The sequence below is a fragment of the Apostichopus japonicus genome, chromosome 16 (genome assembly GCF_037975245.1).
Source record: "Apostichopus japonicus isolate 1M-3 chromosome 16, ASM3797524v1, whole genome shotgun sequence".
NCBI classification, from domain to species: Eukaryota; Metazoa; Echinodermata; class Holothuroidea; order Aspidochirotida; family Stichopodidae; genus Apostichopus; species Apostichopus japonicus.
This window is the reverse complement of record NC_092576.1, coordinates 43,639,338-43,663,384: the sequence shown is the minus strand read 5'-3', so window position 1 is coordinate 43,663,384 and position 24,047 is coordinate 43,639,338. Positions and strand designations below refer to the sequence as shown.

The 24,047-nt window shown below is 37.6% G+C and overlaps 2 protein-coding genes across 2 annotated transcripts in view; one reads left to right on the top strand and one right to left on the bottom strand.

Annotated features, from left to right (window-relative positions):
- LOC139983280 (uncharacterized) overlaps nucleotides 1-24,047 on the bottom strand; it is a 254,458-nt gene that overhangs the window by 10,439 nt on the left and 219,972 nt on the right. The window lies entirely within an intron of this gene.
- LOC139983282 (ligand of Numb protein X 2-like) overlaps nucleotides 15,854-24,047 on the top strand; it is a 37,808-nt gene continuing 29,614 nt past the window's right edge. The window contains exon 1 of the mRNA XM_071996740.1: nucleotides 15,854-16,242. The gene's annotated coding sequence lies outside the window, so the exon portion shown is untranslated. The remainder of the gene's footprint in view (nucleotides 16,243-24,047) is intronic.

Here is a 24,047-nt window from a genome sequence, read left to right as displayed (position 1 = left end):
TGTATTAAATACAGTTATATGGGATTGAGGTGGATAGGGGGTGGGGGCTTATTTCATGATAAAACATTCAAATTTGTTGCTCTGCAAAGAACAACAACGACAAATTATCTTATTCTCCAATGGTGGCAAGCACTGGTTCCTATAGTTACTACAGACAATTTCCCATAGAAGCATCAGGATATCTGTTTTTGCTGTCAAAGTTGTTTGGGATGTGCTATTACCTCATCTAACTAGTCGAGTTTATTGACACCACACCCATTCATCGTTTATAGCTGTGAATGCTGAGGATTTAGCACATCAACTTGCATGAACATTTACAAAACAACAGAAAATTAATGACAGTGAGTAGGCTCACAACCCCTCGATGAACATATGCAGGAGCAGAAAATGGCATACCTTTGTTGATTATATGCTAAATATGACTCAAAACATTCTCTGTGCAAGGTATTAGCACTCAGCAGCCACTCACTTATGATAAGACCTCATACAACGTTTTTTTTTTCTGCAGCTGGTTTTATACTTGGTCTAGGATACTAACGTAGCGCTATTATGAACATGAGGCCTAGGCCTAAGCTAACAATATCATCGGTATTTCATGCATTGAAACTGAGTTTTTGTCCTTATTTAAATACTATTTAAATCCAACTTTTGTTACAAAAAACTTGAAATATGATTACCATGTATTTTAGATACACACAGAAGTCAAATTTTACCGAACTTAGTCGTTCGTGTCACACACACACACACTGCAGGCATTTGGCTCTGATTCTGACGGAGTTTGAAATTCGTGCATTTGGCACCTACTTAGCAGGTTGGAGGAACCAAAGTACGGAAGCTTTGGTCGGTCAGGGCTTAATGACCTAATAGTTTATTGGGGAGGAAAAACTGATCAGACGTGCACAGAAGGCTGTTCTAGTCTCATTTACAGAATCGCACATGCTCTTTGTAGTGCTTTTAGGCTCTAGTACTAACTTATGAGTTAAACTCACCCAAACGTGAAATTTCTAGACGTTTTCTTGAAAACCATTTTAACACACCATAGCAACTATTTTGGTGCAAACTTGGGACTTCTATCACTAAAAATGAAAAATTTGACATTTCGATTAAGGCAGAATACGCCCATTAAACACCACATTGACTTACACATTAAATCACAAAAGTAATGTGGTCTCTACGTCTAGATATTTATGAAAGTGTATACACACTTTGAGCATATTGAAATGTATCTGAGGTTGAAAAGTTCGGCTGTATTTTTTTTTCAAAATTCAATGCGCATTGCTGGCAAAATTGTGTCAAGACATATTAGGTCAGCTGAACCGGTAGTTGTTATTTGTAATTTTATGTAAATATTACTTTACATGGTTTCACAATTGCATAGGATTATCAACCGGGCAGTCATTAGTTTCTCTAAACTACAATCCTATCAAAATAATATTTTGCAACTGGTTTTGCCGGTACTTAAAATATGCTAGAAAATTCACATATTTTACCAAAAAGAAATTGTCATGGGAATCATAATCAATCAAGTACTTGCATACTGGAATACAAATTAAAACGTCAATTTTACATCATGAATCGGTATGTTGGTTTAGCAAACGCCCTTAAAATTGATTCCATTTCATGTTTTACAATGAACAATGGATATTTACTTTAGTCATAAGTATGAGCTAACTTACGTTTGAGCTAATGTAATAGTGTTTTGTAGAATTAATTATAATTTTTTTGAATTGTATAACTATTATCACTTTTTGTTTTCATTTGAAGAATAAAGATTGGGGTGGTTTAAAGTAAAACATACAAAGTAAAGTTATTTTCAATAATTGGACACTTTTTTATACTAACTTATGCAATAAATTGTATTGCTTATCTTTATTGCCACTGTAGAGGCTAATGTCGTTCAGATTAACAGTGTAAACTTATGAGATCAAGCCATAAAAGAGATATTGCTGATACAGTGATCACTAACGATAAAAAATGTGATTTACATGTGTTAAAATACTACTTCGTCACACTTCGTTTATACCCGACTGCATTAACAAAAATAAATATATTTTTTGTAAATATCAAGGAATTTGTGTTACAAAGACGTGTAATGAATAAAAAAGTTCAATTCTGTCTCCAGCTATTTACATTCCAATTAAATGTCATTGGACGAGGACTCTTTAGCAAGAAGATATCTTGATAAGGTACTTATATTAACAATGGAGATATGTAGACATTAAACCTGCTTCCCGGATAAAGATAGCAATTTAAGTAGCATGAATAAATTACTTGTGAGACTGGTAAACAATTCTTGCAGTTTTGATTTCCAAGGCAGCTGAAATCAGGCAATTTTGTTTGCAATCATCAATAATGAGCTTTGACATTAACTCAATAGCGATAAATATGTGGTAGACAATGGTAAAAATATCGTGCGGTGGCTGTTTACTTATATTCTTCAACACTGGAAGATAAATCCAATAAACAAGGCATACTTCGTGTTAAGTCTGAAGGTTAACTATGATAAATCTATTTGTTCAATAAGGCTTTATGTAAATAGTCGACGACTTTACAGTAACCTGGTCCTGTGTCAGTCTTTCACAACTAATCGCGAGGACCTTTTCTAGCTCAATTTCTGCCCAAGCTTTCCCTTCTTTAGCAGGTGCTTAATTGGTGGTTCTTAAGGGACCTCACCCCATTCAGTAAAAACATCACCGTGAAGACTTTTTCCCATCCCAACTTGTTTAGACAATGGCAAAATATCGGACGATGAATGTTTACTTATATTCTTCAACATTTGAAAATAAACAAGGCATACTTTGTGATAATTTGTTCTGACGAACATAGCTGCAGTTCAATAGCCTATCTGTGTACACCGTTTCATGAAAGGCTTGTAATGGCATAACTCCATGAGAATACAATAACATCAAGACAATACTGTATTGAGAAGAATCATGAATATGCTGGATATATTGGACTTGGTAGAGCCAGTTGGGACAATTTTCTAATGCTAATACCTCTCTAAACCGTTCTCCAATATCATGCTTCAAAGCACTGATATTGACAGTACAAACAGTTCCTGGCTTTGATCTGATAGAAACCTGATATTAATACTGCGAGTACTGACAATACGAGTGCTCTGAAGCGGGGAATGACGCAACAGTTTAGAAAACAACATTGCCCCAACTAGGTGAATTGATACGATATGTTGTATCTGATATTAACAATCAGTTCAAACTGTTTGTAAAATTTGCGTTGAATCAATCCCAATTTGATTTAGATTTTTCTTCTGATTTTTTTCTTCGTTCCTTTAAATGGTCTGATAACAAAATCCAATCTTTATACATATTCTGTCTCACACATTATCCCCGGCTATGTATACTCCCGAAAAAGGGCATTGCAGAAAGACTCATTAGTAAGAAGATATCTTGATAAGGTACTTATATAAACAATGGAGATATGTAGACATTATATGCGAGACTGTTCTTGTAGTGTCGCTTACCAATCCAGCTGATTTCCAGGCATAGCAATTGAATGTAGAGAAAAAGGTTAGTCGTTCGTTAATATTAACCTTTGACCTAAACTCAATAGCGAGTAATATATGAGTGACTAGTGTCATACATCGGACGATAACTGTTTATGGAACGCAAAAAAGGGAAAATTCAAGCAACAACAATGTGTATTACATAAGTGACTATATATATTCAAATGACGACGGCGTGATTTGATATAATATTGTTATACGTATGTGCAGCTACAACATAAGTGTCTACAACAGCTACGTAAAATAGTATAGAAACAAAGTAAAAAAATACATTACCATCATATTTCAGTCTGACAACAGAAGATGACGGCGCTATTAAACTTAACGGAAATAAAGACATACATCGACGCTGTAGATGCATAGAAATTGAAACAATTTCTATGTGTATATATTATTTTTATCCAACGGTATAAATTCATGTGACAACGTAATATCACGCAACGAAGTGATGGCGCGCTTCTACTTTTTGTAGCCATATATATATATACAGCTCTGATTTGGGCTAATGAGGTTTGTTTTCAGCCCAGCGAATCATCTTTGGATAATCAACACGGATTTGGAATAAAATATACAACTGTACAATGGAAGACACTCTTCGAGAATTAGGATATGGGGAATAAGTTACTCTCCATTTCGAACGAGGAGTAAGTTTTGCTGCTATCTGAGCCAGTGTAATACATATATTTAATATAAGGACAAACACGACAACCCCAGGCTCATGAGCTAGTGATAGGTATCAAGGTTATGGGTTGAATTGTTAGGAGTAACAGCCAGTGTAAGCTTGAATATGAGTTTTATTTCATATTCAGCCGTTTTTTAGGATACTAAGGTATAATATAGGGGTTTTAGGAACCATTGGAGGACGTCTGGTCACCTTATTTATCGTTTAGGTTTACATGACATTATATGTTAGAATTTCAACGCACCGCATGCACTTTAGGATGAACTTCACACTACATGAACGAGACGCAGTCAAACTGTAACCGTCGACGGGGTGAGGGGATGGGAGGAGTGGCACATTGCCGAAGGCCCACTCACAGACACATGCGCTTTAATAGGTTGATGAAAAGTGTTGTTTTGCATTATTTTACTCGATTCGAGCGCATAATGGTCTACAATTTTGACTTAATCGACAAAAAGGAAACGTAATAAATGTTGGCTTAATTACACTGTATGTTGGTTATTTATTCACGTGCACCATGGGTATCACTCACCGCTTATATCATTCAATAGATGTACCTCGTCGATGTATGTCTTTAATATATTAAGTGAAATAGCGCCGTCATTTTCTGTTGTCAGTTAGTTATCAGTGCAGTTAACGTAGACATTTATGTTGTTGTTTCACATAAGAATTAATAACATCATTACATCAAATCACGGCGTCGTCACTTGAATCGATAAAGTCATATGTGTAAAAACGTTGTTGTTGTTTAATTGTTCCCATTTTGCGTTCCATAACTGTTTACTTATAGTCTTCAACATTGGTAGATTAACAAACTCATAGGAGTAAATGCATATCGCTCAAGTTGAGTCATTTGACTCCAGCTTTCGAAAATGGCGTTTGATGATCGTAGTCAGTATGCTTACGTGGCCGACAAAGATTGGAGTAATCACAAAGATGATCCGGCAATTTGTGTCAGGAAAAGTGATTTGGAGACAAATTTGCCAATTTCTCTTTATCGGAGAATAAGTTGAACGTTAATATTCCACCCCAATCCAATGCGAGAAATGGGTTACGTCTGGTGATCATAGGCAAAACGGGGCAAGGTAAAAGCGCTACAGCCAACACGATATTTGGAAAAGTCAGGTGTAAAGAAGATTACACCGCAAGTTCTGTAACTAGAGAATCGAGATGTTTCACCGAGGTAGTAGATGGACGCAAGATAGGTGTTGTGGACACTCCGGGTTTGCAAGACACTCATCAAAGTAATAAACAAATCTTGAAACAACTTGCAAGAATGGCTAAATCATTTCCTGATGGGGTGCATGCTTTTGTGTACGTGATGAATATGGCCGATCCACGATTTACTGCTGAGGACAAAAACGTCTTGGATTTAATGGAGTTAAGAATCCTGACCCCAGCCCCTCTCCCATCGTCTCCATCGACAGTCGGGGTAAAACGTCCAGTCAAGCGCAACTTTCTTGCATTCAGCAGGGGAAGAATTGCTTAATCAGTAAAATGACCAATTTATGGACTCGAGAAACAAGAAAGTGGTGTTAGGAAAAATCATCCGAACAGGAAATATCACAAAGTCAATTAATTGCATGTTCCTTTTTCCGTTAATTGTCGGGTTATTTGTATATTCAAATTGAGACCATGATTTGTTCATTTGGTGCTCTGCTCTCGTATACAAAGTTTCAGAGCAAAAGTGGGCCTGACTGACAGGGATCTGGGCCTTCCGAGAAAATAATCATCATTGGACCATATCCACTGGACTATCCCTCATGGGCCCATAGCTAACAGCCCTCTACCCTTTCCGATGACCATATCAATTTGTTTAATCGCATTTCACGTACAACTGTGCTCGTCCCCCGCACACGCAAAACCGGTTCAATGGAAAAATGTACGGGCATGAATTTTGGAGCTCTCGTGTGATGTCGTACATTACTGACATTATTTAATACATAGATTTTTATGTACACCCACGTGTACACTGCTGATAATAGAAAGAAAACGACAGAACACTACCAGGACCAGGACCAAGACCAGGAACAGGACCACGACCAGGACCCGGACCAAGACCAGGACCAGGACCAAGACCAGGACAGAACATCCAGGACCAGGACCAGGACCAGGAATAGGACCAGGACCAGGACCAGGACCAAGACCAGGACCAGGACCAGGACCAAGACCAGGACCAGGACCAGGACAGAACACTACCAGGACCAGGACCAAGACCAGGAACAGGACCAGGACCAAGACCAGGACCAGGACAGAACACTACCAGGACCAGGACCAAGACCAGGAACAGGACCAGGACCAAGACCAGGACCAGGACCAAGACCAGGACCAGGACAGAACACTACCAGGACCAGGACCAAGACAAGGAACAGGACCAGGACCAGGACCAGGACCAGGACCAGCACCAGGACCAAGACCAGGACCAGGACCAGGACCAGGACCAAGACCAGGACCAAGACCAGGACCAGGACCAGGACAGAACACTACCAGGACCACGACCAGGACCAAGACCAGGACCAGGACCAAGACCAGGACCAGGACAGAACACTACCAGGACCAAGACCAGGAACAGGACCAGGACCAAGACCAGAACCAAGACCAGTTCCAGGACCAGGACAGAACACTACCAGGACCAGGACCAAGACCACGACCAAGACCACGACCAGGACCAAGACCAGGACCAGGACCAAGACCAGGAACAGAACCACGACCAGGACCAGGAGAAGGACGATAAAAGTCTTGTCATCATTAGATGAACTTTCACGGAAAATGCTAGCCATCGACAATAACACCAGCATAGCCTTCGAAAAGTCACATTACAGAGCTCAGATCTTAGCAATGGTTGACCGCATGATAACATCAAACAGCCCAAAGATCTAAACCAACGACAACTTTGTTAACGCCCAACAAGAAAGAGATGCTACGAGACTAAAAGGTCACATGAACAGATGGCATCCATCGATCATGAGTAGAGTAGAAACAATAATTGCAGCCAACCCGGACATATCTACAGAGCAGTTACTACTCGAAATTTATTAACAATTTGAAGAGAAAAGTCAAAACAAGATGATGGCACTGAACAAGAAAGAGAGGAATTCGAAAAAGAACGAAGTGCTGCAGAAAAACACCTGCAGGAACAAAAGGGCTTAAATGAGGAGATACGTCAAACCGAAGAGAAGGAAAGAAGGGAGAGACAAGAAAAAGAAGACAAAGAAAGAAAAGAAAGTTTTTAGAAGGAAGACCGAGAAAGACAAGAGCGCCTCGAAAGAGACGATAGAGAATTTCAGTTGGCACAGGAGCAGCGGGAAATGGAGAGGCAGAAACGATTTGACGGTGAAGAAATCGAAAGGCAGAGGCATGTTGCTGAGGAACGAGAGAATCATGCACAAATGCAGTTGCAGAGCAATTACGCCGAGAGAGAGAGAGGGGGGGGGGGGCAATTGAACAGACGTAAAATCGAACAGCTTGAGGGTGAGAAACAAGAAAAAAGGAAAAGGCAGGAATTGGAAATGAAATAATTCGAGCTTCGTCAAGCACAAGAAAAACAAGAACCATTACGAGAGATGGGGGAAATTGAGAGACGTAGACAAGAACAGCTGAAAAGAGAGGAGCTTGAAAGAGAAGAAAAATGAAAACGAGAAGACATGGAAAGAGAAAGAAGATGGGAGAGAGAACAAGAAGAAAGAGAATAGGCAGAGAGGGAGAGAAGACCGCAAGCCTAGGAGGAATTTCAACGCCTTCGCCAAGACATAGAAATCTTGGCGAGTTTGAGAATACAGGCAGAAAGTCACACTAAGGAGATAGTAAGTGAACATAGAAGTATGTTTACAAAAACCATCTTAGGCTGTGTATCCATTGTTAAGAATGTTGTTGGTTGGTTTACTTAAACTTATTTCATTAATATAAAACATACAGAGTTACGGCATTTAAGTTTTAATCGAAGTTGATACCATGTGTGGGACATTTATAATCTGACCTGAACATTAAGGAAAATGCATATTACTTATACCACTAGCAATATATCTTCCACATGCAGAAGTCAACGAATAAACCAGAAATTGCGAAGTAAGTTCCTTTAAAACTACGACCATAACGTTTTGTTGATATTTTAGAGACTGTGTGAAGGAAGTTACCAAACTTTCAGATTCAGGGCCTGGGGTAAAAGTCGTATATGTCACATACTGAGTTAATTTACTGCGGACAAAGCAACTGAAATGTACTTCTGACTAAATGCACTTCTAATTTCATAGAAATTAGCATGATCAAATGCAATGCTAAATCGGAGTATATAAACACTGATTACGAGTAGAATGATACCAAAAGTTTCTCCGCCTTGACACAAAATAAAATGTCAGTTTTAGATCATGATTCCTTCTGTTGGTTCAGCAAACGTCTTGATATTGTACACAGTGTATAGTGTATAAAATTTGGCCCTTATTCGCCAAATTTGAACACTAAGTATCTGACCATGAGAAACCGAGGGTTGAATAGTTTCGCAGTATTTGATCAAAATTTATTTCGTGTTTGCTGTCGAAATTGTGTCAAGACAAACTAGGTCAGTTAAACCTGTGGTTGATATTTGTACTGATATGTATCTTCACATGGCTCGAAAATTGAATGGGTTTGCTGACTAGGTCAGTCTTTAGTTTGTTTATGAATGATCAAAGTCTAGAGAAAGAGAGAGATTTGACTAACTCCTATTTTATTTGGTCAGAATTTAGTCGTTTTTGATAAATAAGTTGTCATTGTCTTGGAATGACAATTGTCATTCAATTGAGCAATGAATTTGTGATTTTGCAAGATATGGTTCCACTTTTTAGCGTTTCTCATGTTTTTCGTTGTTGCTTGCATTCGTTTATTTTTACATTTGGTGTTTTTAAAGAATGTTTGACGGAATTGTCGATGGTGTCACAGCCATTGGTAATTTTGTTGTCCGTTCGCTTCAATTTCACAAATAACTCAGTTATTTGACAATCGTTATGATTGTTCTTTATTTGGACAGATACTTAGCTTTTAATTAGTTATTAAATAAGAGCTTCAGTAGAGTTTGAGTTAGAGCTGTCGTTCAGCAGTAAATTGTATTGGACCGAGAAGGTGGGATGGAGTTCGGAGAGATTGTTACAATAATAGTTTGCCATGTAGCCTAGAAACTGTCATTATTGTACCGTAGTTAGCAGTTATCAATATATATATTTAACTATAAACCGCTCGTCTTTTGTCTGCATTCTCCATTTCGTGTTTAAACTGGAAAAAGAACGATTTATATGTGATGCATTAATGCAGAGTTTACATAAACCTTATTTATAGAGAAAGTACGTCAGCTACTGCTGGATTCACTAAACTGTCCGTTAAGTCCATTTTACATAGACCGCCATGTCTACAGGTGTCTCACCACAATTAATTGCTCCCGTGGACTTATACACTAAACTTGTCACTTCTCCAGGCCGCTGGAGCATAGATGAAAAAAAAAATCAACTGACAAGTCCTATCCACCATATGATGGCTTCCGCTATCAAATAGCTCAAAGTTAATCAATATGCTTCCCAACTAATCTGCAGCGGTCTGCACGGAATCTTCTTGTTTCACCCAAGATCACCTTCACCTTCACTTTTCTAGATCTTTAGACCATCAGCAGTTCATCTTCTTAAACAGTTAGACATAAGAACGGATGGTGATGAATCAGAAAATGCCAAACATTCGATGCAGTATAGGTCACTTAAGTGCTATTTTCTCACGGTCAACGTCTCAAGTATAACTGTGGTGTGATACCTACAACATTTCACGGAACGTATATAATAATAAAAATAATAAGCAAATATTTATAGAGCGCTTTATGCAAAGGCCTGGGTAGATATTTCATCCATATTTGTATTCGGGAAGGTAGTTGCTATTGGCAGCCACTGGACAAGCTCAAAACCAACTAATTAGGCCATGGTCTATGGCTAATTTAGATGCATTTTTGTTCACATGGTCGGTGGTGAAAGTTAATTTTTCTGAAATAGTATAAATATGTACTGAATCAAGATTGACTTGTTCTTTTTGGTTCTACTGGCACAAACAGTCAGAATTTAAGAAAAACTAATAAAAAGAAATTACCCACTGCTCTTAAAAGAGCTTATCTAACTGGTCAGTTTTTCCAGGTCAAACCTTAATTGACCAATCACAGCTGTTGATCTGTGGTCTGGTTACACCATGGTTACACACACTGCACAAACGTGGCTGCTCCCTCACTCAAATGCTGTATGCATGTGTGTGCAGGGACAAAAACGAATATTTCATCCTTATCTGACAGCTCTTTTGCCAAATTTAAGTAAGGATTGTGTTCTTAGGTGGAGTGTGTTACCAGGTATTTATGGTGCATTAGCTAGAGATTTCACTTCAAATTACTATATAGAGAGCCCAAAATCTTTAGCTGATTTCCAAGATCATGAGCATGGTGAGTCGTGCATTGGCTATCATCGTGAGTGCTACCAGAGATTCACAGATGTGAATAAACTCAACAAGACTGAAGAAAGGCTTGCTAAAATCCGCCCAAAGATGGTAAGCAAACATTTAAATAATATTATGAGTATGAACCCAATTTGCAACTGAAATGAGAAATGTCAATCTGACATTTTGTGGAACGTGGTTGTGCTTGTATTTACGTTTTTACATTCGTTCTCGACGGTTCGTTATTGTATTGTAGCCTCGTCCTGCTGTCATTTTGTTGTGCAAAATGCATCAACCTGATGTAATCGTGAATTTATTTGGGTTAGGGTTAGATGTACAAACAACGGGGATACATTTACAATCAAAGTCTCTAGTTAGTGTGTGTTAAGTTAAATTTGGCATGTGTTCAACAAATAGAAGTACCTGTCATAGGGGGGGGGGGCAGGGGGAGTGATATTTTACTTTTAGACTTTCTTCAGTAGTTGCTCCATGATTTTATAAAATGAGACGAGGGCCCCAAACCCACGCCCAATTTTCCATTTGTGCTTAGTTGATTTTTTATTTATATGGGTGGACTGGAGATTAAAATTTCATTATTGCTCCTTGATTTTCAAAAAATAAGACGAGGGCCCCAAACCCACGCCCATTTTTTATATTTACAAATACTTGTTTATTTTTTTATGGGCGGAGGGTGAATTTTTGTATTGCTCAATGATTTGATAACATCAGACAAGGGCCCCAAATCCATGCCCAAATTTTCATTGTAGAAAAAAAGTTATTAATTATAACAAGTTTAGATAAACTGGGCTAGGTTTGTCAATTCAAGTTGTAAAACGATGCGGGTTAATGAATTCAGAACGAATTTTTTTAACTTTTTTTTTTAAGTTGTATTTAATTTGTTTCTTTCTCTTGTTTGAATGTTACAGATGATTCCACTGATGATGACAACGACGATGTTGAACCTGTCTGTAAGAAGCGAACACTAAGATCAAACATAGCTGGACCATCTTCTTCAGGCAGACCACACATACTTTCAGTGTCGTGCATCATTTGTGACGCTGATCACTGGATAGAGGACAAGGTGACCTGTAAGAGACGGAGAGAGCCCCTGACTCGTTACGAGACAATAGATGCTGGGAAACTCAGAAAGGCTGCTGAGCTGACTTGTAACGAATCCCTTCTTTTGCAAATGCGTGGCAGAGACCTTGTTGAAGTTCCGAGGCAAGATACCATCCGAGTTGTTTTCGCAACGCAACCAGATTTCTCACTCGGAAGTGGCCAAAAGAAACAACAGATATTCTATATGCAGAGTCTTATGCAAAGTTTTGCCACAATGTTATTGATGAACAGATTCTTAAACAACAGGGTGCGATCAGGATGACAAAACTCACAGCCCAGTTCATCAAAACGGTTAAAGAAGTTCAAGGGATTGATGCCTCAACTTACAGATCCTACAACTTAAAAAAGCGTCTCCAAGGCTCCTATCCACAACTTTATTTTTTGCGACCAACGCGACGCTATGAAAAGTGAAGTTGTAATTTCCAGAACTGTAGAAGCTCAGGATCTAGCAGTAAACCTGGTTAATCTACAAGATGATACAAAGTCAAGTAACGAGTTAGACACTTCAAGTGGTAGTGAATCTGATTTGCAGCATGAACAAAAAGGTTTGTGTAGAAGTCAAGGCATTTCATCGAGTGACATGTACTTTACAGCTAGACAGCTTAGAATTGCTGTCCAAGAGGTACATGTGGACACAGCATGACATCAGACATCAATTGGACTTTGGAGTAACATTTCAAAATCTAGCATTTTTATAATGTGAAATCAAAAACTGTGATTGTTTTATGTGTAAATACATGTAGGAATGTGCGAACTAAATATAGTGCATCATTAGTTACATGTCCAAATAATGTTTAAGAAAATAGAGGGATCTGTAGGACATATATGAAGTAAGCAAATTCAGTAGTGTCAAGAGTTGGGGCTATGCATTTAGTTTGAAGGAAAAAATCAAATTGTACTCTGTTGTAACTTTCAGTATCAGTTGGAAGGTGTAGGACTTATGTGATTCAAAATGGTCCGATGAAGTAATATCTCAAATTATTGTTTATTCAATTTGATGTAGATTTCCTCACAAATTGTTGTTTTATTTCATGTTAGTTCAATCGTGGCTGACACCAGTCTCCAGAACACCATTTCAGTATGGAATCTAATATGCAATAATGAAGGACATAGTCGGTGCACTACACCCTATTGAATATTGATTATGCGATCACTCAAACACCCCCCCCCCCCCCCGCAAAAAAAAAACACAAACAAAACGAGGCTCGATTTTTGTGGGTGGGTCCTGTGTGTACAGTCGTTTAACTTGTTGTTGACGAGTAAGTGCCACCCATTCACCATGGATTTTCATAAGAGTACAACTTACTGATACTATCTAAAGTGTATGTTCTTGATGATAATGCGATCAATTTCTGAAAATCTAAATCTTTCCGACTTGATGTGAATGTGTGAATGACAAACGTTGCATTTATCTTAATGTCCACAATATAATGGTAGACAAATGCCACTTTTATATGTGAGTGTCTGATTCTGTTCATCTTAATGTGATGTTTGGAGCTGTTTGTTTGATCAAAACAATGCACATGTTTGTACAGGGAATGTATCTGCGAAATAGATCACTCTTTAGTTGCCAGTGCAAGTCAGGACCATCAATTTAAAGCCAAGTTTCTTTTCAGAACTACATGAATAGAAAGTTTCATGTGCAATGTTATGATCAACAAACAGTGTTAATGCATATTACAAAACAGATTTAAAGTTTTTTTGTGTGTGTGTGTGTGTGAAGGTAGTTAGGTGAAGCGCTGCTTGTAACAAAACATTGTACATGTAGTAGTATGTTGTGAACTTTGGTGTTCTAAACATGTTAAAAAGATTTGCAGTTAATAAATATAAAGAAGAATATATCTGAGTTTGTCACTTTTCAGGGCTGTTTATACATACTTTGTTTGTTAAGAAAGTCTATCGGAATCTCCAGTTTGTTTATAATGAATATGAAAAAGTCTGCTTATTTATTCACCAAGAATGACCCCCTCCTCAATCATGTTATGTATACATGCTGGCCTACCCCTTGCTCTCATTTGTTATTACTGGATCATTTATTGCCTAGAAATAGTGTATTTCAACAATTTAACAATGAACAAACTGGCCTATCCCCACAAATAAACACCAAGTACTGTTGAAAAATATATATTCCAATAGCCATATGCCAATCTAAACTTTTGGAAATGTTGTGCCATACATATTCTTTACAATTATAATGGTTTCCACATTAAAATGTGAATTTTTGGGGGTAAACTATTTCTTTCTGGAGACAGACTAATTATTTTTGTTCAAGTGAGGGCGCTGTTTTTCTTTATGTAGGAAAATGTGACATTTAATCCGTGAATTACATATTATAGTGCCACTTGTGAGCAAAAGAACAACTTGATTCTTTATTAAGCACATATTATCTATAACTCAGACCATACTTTATATTATACCACTCCGGACGTAACAAGAATCATTTTCTGGAAGGATTTTAGAGCCACGGCCCATGGTCTAAATCACACGTTTAAAGCTTTAAGTGGCACACGATTATTCTGAGAGGATTACGCCATAACTTGAAAATGCTTGCCGTTCAAGTTCCCGGCTGCGAATTTCCTTTTCCCATACAGGTTTGCAATTGTGTGTAAATAGTCGCTCATGATTGGTCGGAAAAGTTACATCATCACCATAGAAACCTTCACTTCGAGGTTAATAAAACGTCTGCATCCGTTCGTTGCAACGAAGATATACCCATTCAAAATTACCCGAAGCTTTTCGTATCGTTGGAATTGGTTTAGACATATTTAGCACACTAGTTTGTTATGATTGTATGATCTACTATCGATGTTTGATCGAAGTTTTCTGTGCAACCAATAAACGATAACATCTCACAGTGAAAGTTCCGTACATGGTGCATCAAACATGTGCTGTAGGCCTATATGTATTATAACTGTGTACACAGTGCAGTGACGGAAATGTATCATACTGCAGATTATACTGTTTTGCGTATATTCATTCAAGACTCGTGAACTCGCGTCGTGAAGTTGATTTTTGCGTACCCATTCCACGAAACGAATTCCGATTTTAATAAAACTGCTCACGAATCTTAGATGACGTAGGCACGAACCCAATGGAATGTAGCGTATGTATCTCAAATAAGAACAATATGTGATCTATGCATTAAAAATAAAGTTAGAGCGTTTGAAGGGAAAACCCGTAACTAGACTTAATTAAGTGGCAGTGTGTTATTCAGTATATATATATGTCTTCAAACATCCAAGCGATGGTTATTATTGGTGCTGACGTAACGAGCAATCTGATTGGCTGAAATATCTATAATTACATAAATATTCAGTTCCCGGCTAGCCTGAGTGCCAGCAAACAAGTGACCAGTGTCGGTGAGAAAGTTTTATTTAAATGTTCCATTTGACCTTTGCTGATTCAATGAATAGATAAGTGTAAATAAATGATTGTCCCAAATACAAACAATAGAAAGTAAAATATGATTGAATTTCAATAAGATATAAAGTAAAATATGCTATAGAAAGTATAAACGACAAAGTAAAATCTCCAAGTTGATGACGTACATGCTAGAAAGTTTAATGTGCTTGACGAAAATATGCTAGAAAATCATAGCGTTTCGTTGAAAACAGCAATACGCCAGTCAGTAGAAAATATGCTATAGAAAGTAGAATATTCTAAAACGTAAAATAAGCTCGAAATTCAAATAATACACACGGCGTAAACAATTGTCAAGGGTAATTATCACCAAGCAAACTCATGCATACAGTAACACGAAATGAAAGCCCTTTACTTTATGACTCCATCATTTGGTTGAGCAAACGAACTTATTACAAATTTGCCAAAACGCGATACTAACGATAAGAGACCAGACTCAGGTGTGAGCTAATGAATAAGAAATATTGTCAATTGATATGACACCTGAAAACAATTTTAAAATAAAACAATAAATTCTGAAATAGATTTCTGCAGCTGTGTAAAATTGCTTTCTTTTTGTATGAAAGAGGAAAGACTTGCGGTGAATACAGCATCCCACGTTTTAAGCGATTTATAGGCTCACGCTACAGATTTTTCAGTTGTGTTATGCATGAATGCATCTCTATTGATCCTTTATTGTGTAACACGACTTACCAGCCTTTGACAACTATACCGTCTGCTCACACAAAGGCTATAGGGGTGAATCATAGATATAAAATACTGCTGACTTAATGGTAGGAGGTATAGGGTATTATATTGTACGCTGTTGCCAGCACACTAGATCAACGTTGTATTTTGGGGGATAAACATTCTATATACGCAGCGAGCACTCACTAGTGTAGACCCCAATGGAAGTTACCATGTAAGAGATACTATATGTGGTGATAATAATACAATCTTGGATGGATTAAGCCATGGTTGTTGTTTATGTATACTGGCATCGCTGAAAACTAATAACGGTAAACTATATAGCGTTCCGGATATACGGAGTAGTGTTGTTTGACACGCCTTTCACCAGTTAGTCCCGGCGGTAAGTTAAACATTCAGTCGAGGTAACTCATATCGGGATATAAACTTGTGTATGAATTCTGGTATATAGCATCAATCCTAAGTATACATATCAAGCAAAATACTGAATGTTGAGGTTATGGACTATTCAAAGATACTCTATAGAGGACCTAGAAGAGGGTTAGGTAAAGAACTCGGGATGAGGGGACCTGGGGTGGGGACCCCCTTTCCCGGGCCACGAGGAATTGAGCATATAAGTATAGTGCGAGTACAATTTAAGGCGTAATGTGTTGTATGTCGTATGTCCTGGTAGCTGTACAATAATAAATTTATATATATATATATATATATATATATATATATATATATATATATATATATATATATATATATATATATATATATATATATATATATATTACGTGCGCTATACAACTATCTGTTCGGAAAGCGGTTGAACATTCTTCAACATTGTTTCTCAAAATGTGCACATATAACTTCACCATACTGCATCTAAGCACCCTCCCTATTTCCAAACTTCTTAAATAGTACTGGCTACCTTTCCAGTGTACCCCATACATCAAATACATTACATCTCACCCACCCCTGTACAGAAATGGTGCCCCCCCCCCCACTTCGCCACTACTTCATTTATATACAGTTCATCCTGTTATATTGATTGTAGCGTTACAATCACTTCTGTGTGTAACGGGTGCAAAGGTCAGTGATATCCAAGCATATTAATATCATAACTCTCTCACTGGGATTAGTCTGAAGCTCAAACGACATATTATATGATATATATATCGTCTTGTTCACCTTGTTATACTATGTGATGAAACATAATATTAATACCTTACTTGCAGTTAAATGATCAATTAAATCTCCAAACTTTTAACACATATTCAAAGATCACTTTTAATGCTATAGATATATTTCTTTTTCAAAAGTAGAAAAATATATTTAACAAAAATATATTAGAAACGTATGACATTCAGTACATTATGCATTGGTAAGCTTTATTCATATCAGGGATTGCTTTTTGTTTACAATAACACAACGGTGTTGACGCCACGATAATCGATGTGTACAACATTGTATTCATAACAAAAGTTGCCGTTAATGCCTCCAATATGTAAATAGAACGGTTTGTCTGACAACTGTACATAAAGTGTGGCTAACTCCCTTCCAACTGGGCTAGCCTATTTCTGATTTAGATATAAAAAAAATAAAACAGAAAGCCATACATAGTGTGTTACCGAATGTCGCGTATCATTTCACAGTTGGTGTTAGGGGAAAAATCACACACACACAAACTGTACAAGGTGAAGTCAACAATGTAAAGTGACAAACCAATTCAGAGATGGCAAGCATAATAAATATTCAATGTATAATATGTTCACTATATAGTGAACACAATATGCATGTTGGGATTGTATAAGCCGTTCAGTGTATGAATGTACACAGGCAGAGAGACCTTTATTGAAAGGAAACCCACATACTTTTAAGCGGGTGCGGTATAAATGGTATTGCTTTAGCAAATACGATTACACTGACTTTATGTACTGTGTTCTTAATATGTTGCTCTAATGTTGTAAATAAACAGCTGTTCTACAGAAACCCTAAATGGGTATGTAACAGCTTCTTAAACATTCAACAACATTTATCCTAAACAGTATAGTCCAAACAGTAACATTCTAAAATACTTGCGTAGCCTACATTGTATTGCATATACGACTTGTAGATCGTGGTGGTCAATTGATTAAGGCGTCGGACTCGTGATCCATGGATTGCTGGTTTAATTCCTGCCTAGCTCATTACGTTGTGTCCTTGGGCAAGATGCTTTATCTCACTTGCCACTCTCCACCCAGGGGTTAAATGGGTACCTGTGAGGTAACTTGTCATTGGGCGCAGTACATAGCTGCTGCCGACTGGAGGGATTGTCTCTGGGACAGGTTATCATTGACCAGGGGTAATATAACGTCTGTAAAGCGCTTTGAGACATATCGCTGGTATAAGGCGCTATATACAAAAATCAAGCCTTATTATTATTACGACTTGGAGCTTATATTTATTTACGTCGTTAACTGTGGAGGTTACGTAATGGGCAACTGTACTTTCGCTACGCACTGATTTATTTTTCTTTTTCCATTTTTATCAATGCTCATTGAAATGAGTATTGCAAGCAAGTCAGAAGCATGCATAAAATATAAACAAGATGCGAATAGAGTGGTTGATACGAAATACTCCAGACATTATACCAAAATGTTAGGATGATTCTGAAAATCAAATCAAGTGCAAGAACATGTACAGGTTCGTACAGGTGCAAACAGGCTTAGTCTGTTAAAGTCTCGGACAATGGTATAACAACATTCGTGTTTTCTTACTGCCATTAAGCAGAGTTATTGCTCAATTAACGATTTAAACGGTCTACACTCTAAACACTTCACACGGGTTACTGTACTTACTTGCCCGATCAAATTAAGAATTCATATATGTTAGAAAGACACATTGAATATATATATATATATATACAGACAGATACATATGGGTATATATATATATATACATCTGGGTACATATAGGTGAATATGGGTGGATATAGATACATATGGGTACATATAGATACATACATGTAGATATAGATACATATAGGTAGATACATAGACATATAGGTAGATAAATAGACATATAGGTAGATAAATATACATATGGGTAGATATATATATACATGTATATAGATAGATATATATAGCTATATATATATAATGATAATTATATGAAAGATAACTAATTTAATGGCTCGAAGCAAAGAGAAATAGACAGAATTAGAGAGAGAAAAAAGGACAACATATTCAATACATAAATAGAATAAGTTTGCCTGATCAATTTAAGAGGTTTGCCACTATCGGTTTCGTAAGGCTTTGAGGCGAATAGTGTCGTCATTATTCCCGATATATACCATTTAGTTGTTTGCTAATTAAGGACGTGAAATTCACATTGGTTAATCATCGACCGTTATAGACGTACATTTCAAACTACGGTACGTATTGTGTTGTGTAAACAGAGAACGCATGAACTAAGGCAGTGGGTTCTGTCCTGCCTATAGACGGAACCTAGTTATATTGTTTGCTTTAACACTTTTCAATGTGTAGGCCTTCTATAGAGGATCACCCAGACTTGTCGATTGTATTATTGAGTATTGTCGAAGGATAGCAAAAACTTATTTTAATTTTTTTACAATTATTATAACTATTCTGAGCATTATCGTCTATGAATGGCGGGGGGGGGGGGTGACATGAGGAGTGGTGGAGGGGCGCAGGCAAATACCCTGTTTTGTTTTATATTGGAAAACCGATTTCTTTCACCGCATCCTCCACTTTCTCCAACATGTTAGGATAATACTGAAACTAATTAAAATCAAGTAGAAGAACATGTACAGGAACTTTGTATAGGTGCAAACTGCAGGCTTAGTTTTCCAATGTCTCGGACAACGGTTATACTGTTTCCATTATAGTGCGCGTGCGCGCTACAATATTGGCATCGCTGGCCAAGTGAACGATACCAACATGACTGGACGTTGAAACTTAGTTTCATATAATCTCTGTACAATTGCAATTTCAGAAGCTAGCTGCCTAGCTAACTTATTCCGAGCCTGTCACGGAATTCACAAGCGCCCTCACTTTGTATGTACCTACGTGAATTATACTCCGTGGTGTGTTGTCCTCTCAAAAAAGACACCATGAACAACCGAAAAGTTCTCCCTAATACTGCAAGCACTCCACGCGCACTAGTACAGTACTGCGTATTTGCAGGCAAATGCAGTTCTAGTGTTGATTTGCTTTAAGGCATGTTATCATATTTCCTTGTACGTATAGGCTAACGTTAAGGTCAGTACAATTACACGATATATGTGATACACAAAGGAGTTGGACCATGTGGTTCAGATATGTCATACCGTGGCCTTCAAGGTTATTGTGGATACTATATAAATCGGGTGTCAGGAAGACACATTAAAGGTAGTCAGTATAGGCCCCAAACTATAGCACGCTATAATAGCTAGAAGTTTTCAAAAAAGACGTTCCTGGAGGTCTTTACTCTCCAAATTGTTCTCAGACATTTTGTTAAGGAACACACAAGTTAACCGATTGTCCCAGTGAGGAAATTTTCTCGAAGGTTGTCTTAAAAACAGTTTACGAATTTTGACCAATGGTGACGATATTTGAATATTTGGAGCCAATACAGCATACCTTTTAAGACGACAGCTACTTAAGGGGACGGTATTATCTACTGTATGTAATCAACTTGTTGAATTTGTATCGGTTTCTTTATTGTGACGTCATCAGTTACAAATATCAGCGTTAACACGGTAGACTGCCGAACCATTTACTCGGTCCAATACATCCGGTTTCGGATTCAAATATCAACTAATTTCTAAAGAAATGTGTTTTTTAAAAATGTTTTTCGTTTTATGAATGACGCTGCCACAGACCGGAACAATAGACTAAATTTTAGATATTGCTTATTACAATCACTGAAGTGCAACCTATTTACGTTACATTCCTGTTTTATAATAACAGGAACTAAACTCAAAATGGCAGAGAGAACGGACGTTTTTTTCTTCTTCTTCTTCTTCTTTTAATGACGAGATTTTCGACCTTTTCCTTCCTTTCTGTTATTGAGCACAAGTCAATTTTGAGATGATTAGTAAGCTAATAGACTACTTTGTTCAAAACCCATTCAAGAATAAAGCGTGCAAGTGGGCCTGACGTTTCCATCCTAGCAGGATCTTCTTCAGAGGCTGCATGACAAGTTACAGTAACAGAAGGGACAATTACACGCACAGAATACAGACAGGTTAGTGAGCAAGGTGAACACAAAAGATATAGATGTAAGAGGATAAGTAGGCAAGGAATGGGGAGAAGAAACAAACCAACATGGGAAGAGGAGAGGTAGGAGATAAACTGCAGAGGGACATATTTTAAGCAAGACTTTGTTTCATACCGACATTGCTTAAATGATGAAAACCACAGCAAATTTCATTATAACGACAAGTTTGCAAGTTATAGCTAGTTCAAACTTTCAGACTTATTTTAAAATAGAACAGAGAAATAAAAAATGAAAAGAAAAAGAATGTGAGCAACCTGTTTCTACTGCCAAATCCTGTGTAGGTAAACATGTTGAAAATAGAGGGCGTGACGTCCTTCCCCCTAGCAAGGCCTTCTTCACAGGTTTACTGTTAGCCTCGAAAGCCTTAACATATTTATTTCAAAATAGTAAATTGTTTACGTAATTGGCTGTATGTTGACAAACATATATCTTGTGTAAAACTAAGTTGGCCTGACTTACTTTTACACATTCTATTACACAGGCTCTCTAGTGGATAAGCAGTTTGCTAACAGTTTTATTTTATTTTTAAACATATATGTTGACAGTTACGAATTTAACTGGCAAAACGCACCTTATGGTTCCCACTTGGAATAAAACAGCTAACCAAAGTTACCTTTCTTCGACTGTAAATGTCGTTTTGGGCATTAAGGCATACTTCCTGTAGGGTCTCGACTAAGTGAATATTAGCCTAGAGGTATATATCACGCCACAACTCGTGTTGTGCACGTCCTTCTGAGAGGTTAACAATTGTCGGTAAATAGCCGTAAAGTTACATATTCTATTGACTTTTTGGCAATATCTGAGTCATCCCCATTCTTTTGTTATAATTGGACGCTATAGAGGTAGAAATAAACTACTGTTGGTTTAAAAATACCTTAGGATTAAAGATGATTTAATGGTATTTTACAAAATCTTGGCTGAAACAAAAAGATTCCTTAGCGACAGCTGACAGATTGGAAGGGGAGCACTATGCATGATAAACTTTGAGCTCTTCTAGCTCAAACTTTACACGGTCATGGTGACAAAAGTTGAATGCTTTACGATTGCCCAAGCCATTAGCTATCATATGGTGGGTAGGACATGTCAGTTTAAAACTGTTATTTTGTGCTATATCGGCCTTGGAATGTGACGAGTTTAGTGTGTAAGTCAATGGTACTGTAGCAATTAATTATGATGTGATACCAATATACACTACTTTTTAAGAAAAAGTCGCCCAGGAAAGAACCTGGGCACGAAAACCAAACTACCGAACGACTGATCCGCTCTCAATCCCAGTCCCATTGCATCGGGACTGTGACTGTGTGACCATCGTCGGGTGTGCATCACCATTCCCATCAAAAGGGAACAGATACTACACATGAGATTAGGCACTACACTTGAACTTAAGCAAAAGGCCGAGAAACGACCTATATATACTGTTTACACTTAACCACATATACATTGTATGTAATGCGATTGACAGCCCGCGAGTAAGTCATTTGGGACTTCCTGCATGGTGCTTGATTGTATATATACGAGAGTCGATTTGTATTGTGGTCTAAGCTTATTTTATGTTTGGTCCACGTTTTGTCTACTTTTTTTGTGTAGACAATGCACGTGGTCAGTGTGATGAAGGGACCTTCCTCGTGCTTTCTACGAATGTAACAGTCAGCTGGATGTGAAATGGTTTTAAAAAAAAATAACAACAAAACAATTATATCTAAAGCGGTTTATAAGAGTAAAAAGGGAGTAAGGTTGGTGAACAAGCAAGGGCGGCGGAAGCACTTTTAATCTGGGGGGCACCAACGTCGAAGGGCACTTTGCAGAAATTCGATTGGACTGATGCAGCCTGATATTTAGTACCCTTCATAACTGTTATTGTATTATCTTATTTGCGTATACACATCACTCCATCAACGCCACCCCCCCCCCCCTCCCAAGGAAACAATGCATACTAGCACTGCAGTACTTAATGTGCAAATTGGGAAACAAGGAAAACGACAAAATGAGGTGAAATCATTATAAAGTCCAAGTCCCTGCACACGCGATCGATACATGCATGAAAGCAAATGAAATATGTCAAAATACTGAAAGAAAAGTAATTTTCTATGTGTTTTTCAATGGTTAAACTGATATTATTATGATCATTATTATTGTAACGACTTTGCCAATAATTAAAACCAATTTGGAAGGGTTATAACACGACAAATGATTGTATGTTATTGGCATGCGATGTAATAACCAACGCATGCCTATATGATATGCACATTAACATGTTGAACGCGCGCAAAGCGTGCGAAAAATTTTGGTAATATTTTTCGGGCAAGTCGTTACAGCCCCCCAAATCAAATTGGGCTCCTACGCCTGTGGTAGTAAACATTTAAAACTTCCCGAAATATTTCATTCGACGTGGGTTTCGCTTTGTAAACTCTTTTTTTAATTTAGAAATTTTTATGTAGAAAAAGGGCACATTTTTAATCTGAGGAAAAGTGGGGGCACGTGCCCCCTGTGCCCCCCCCCCGGTTCCGCCGCCCTTGTGAACAAGCTGCTCACAGTATCTACAGAATCGTTAAGAATATGTCTATGTAGTTTTATGCACTAATACAAAAGTTGGCAGCATAAAACTAAGTAGATACAGGTAAACAGGATATACTTGGACTATACCATTCGATAATCGGTTGCTTGCGTCGCATTCAACCATGATTATAAGTCGGATTAGGTTAAGGGATTAATAATAATTTCAATAATATTAATTCAATCAATAAAATCACTAAGAAAAGTGTGTGATGTTTCCTCCTCAAAATAATTTGAGAACGATAAACGACTCGTTTAGGTTCTACGCAAATACAGACACCCCTGTCTAAATAGTGGAATGTACCGATCGGCTACGATGTAATGAAAAGCAATCATATCAAAAGCAGTTTAACCCCTGATCGACCCCGGGTCAGATCGGCTACG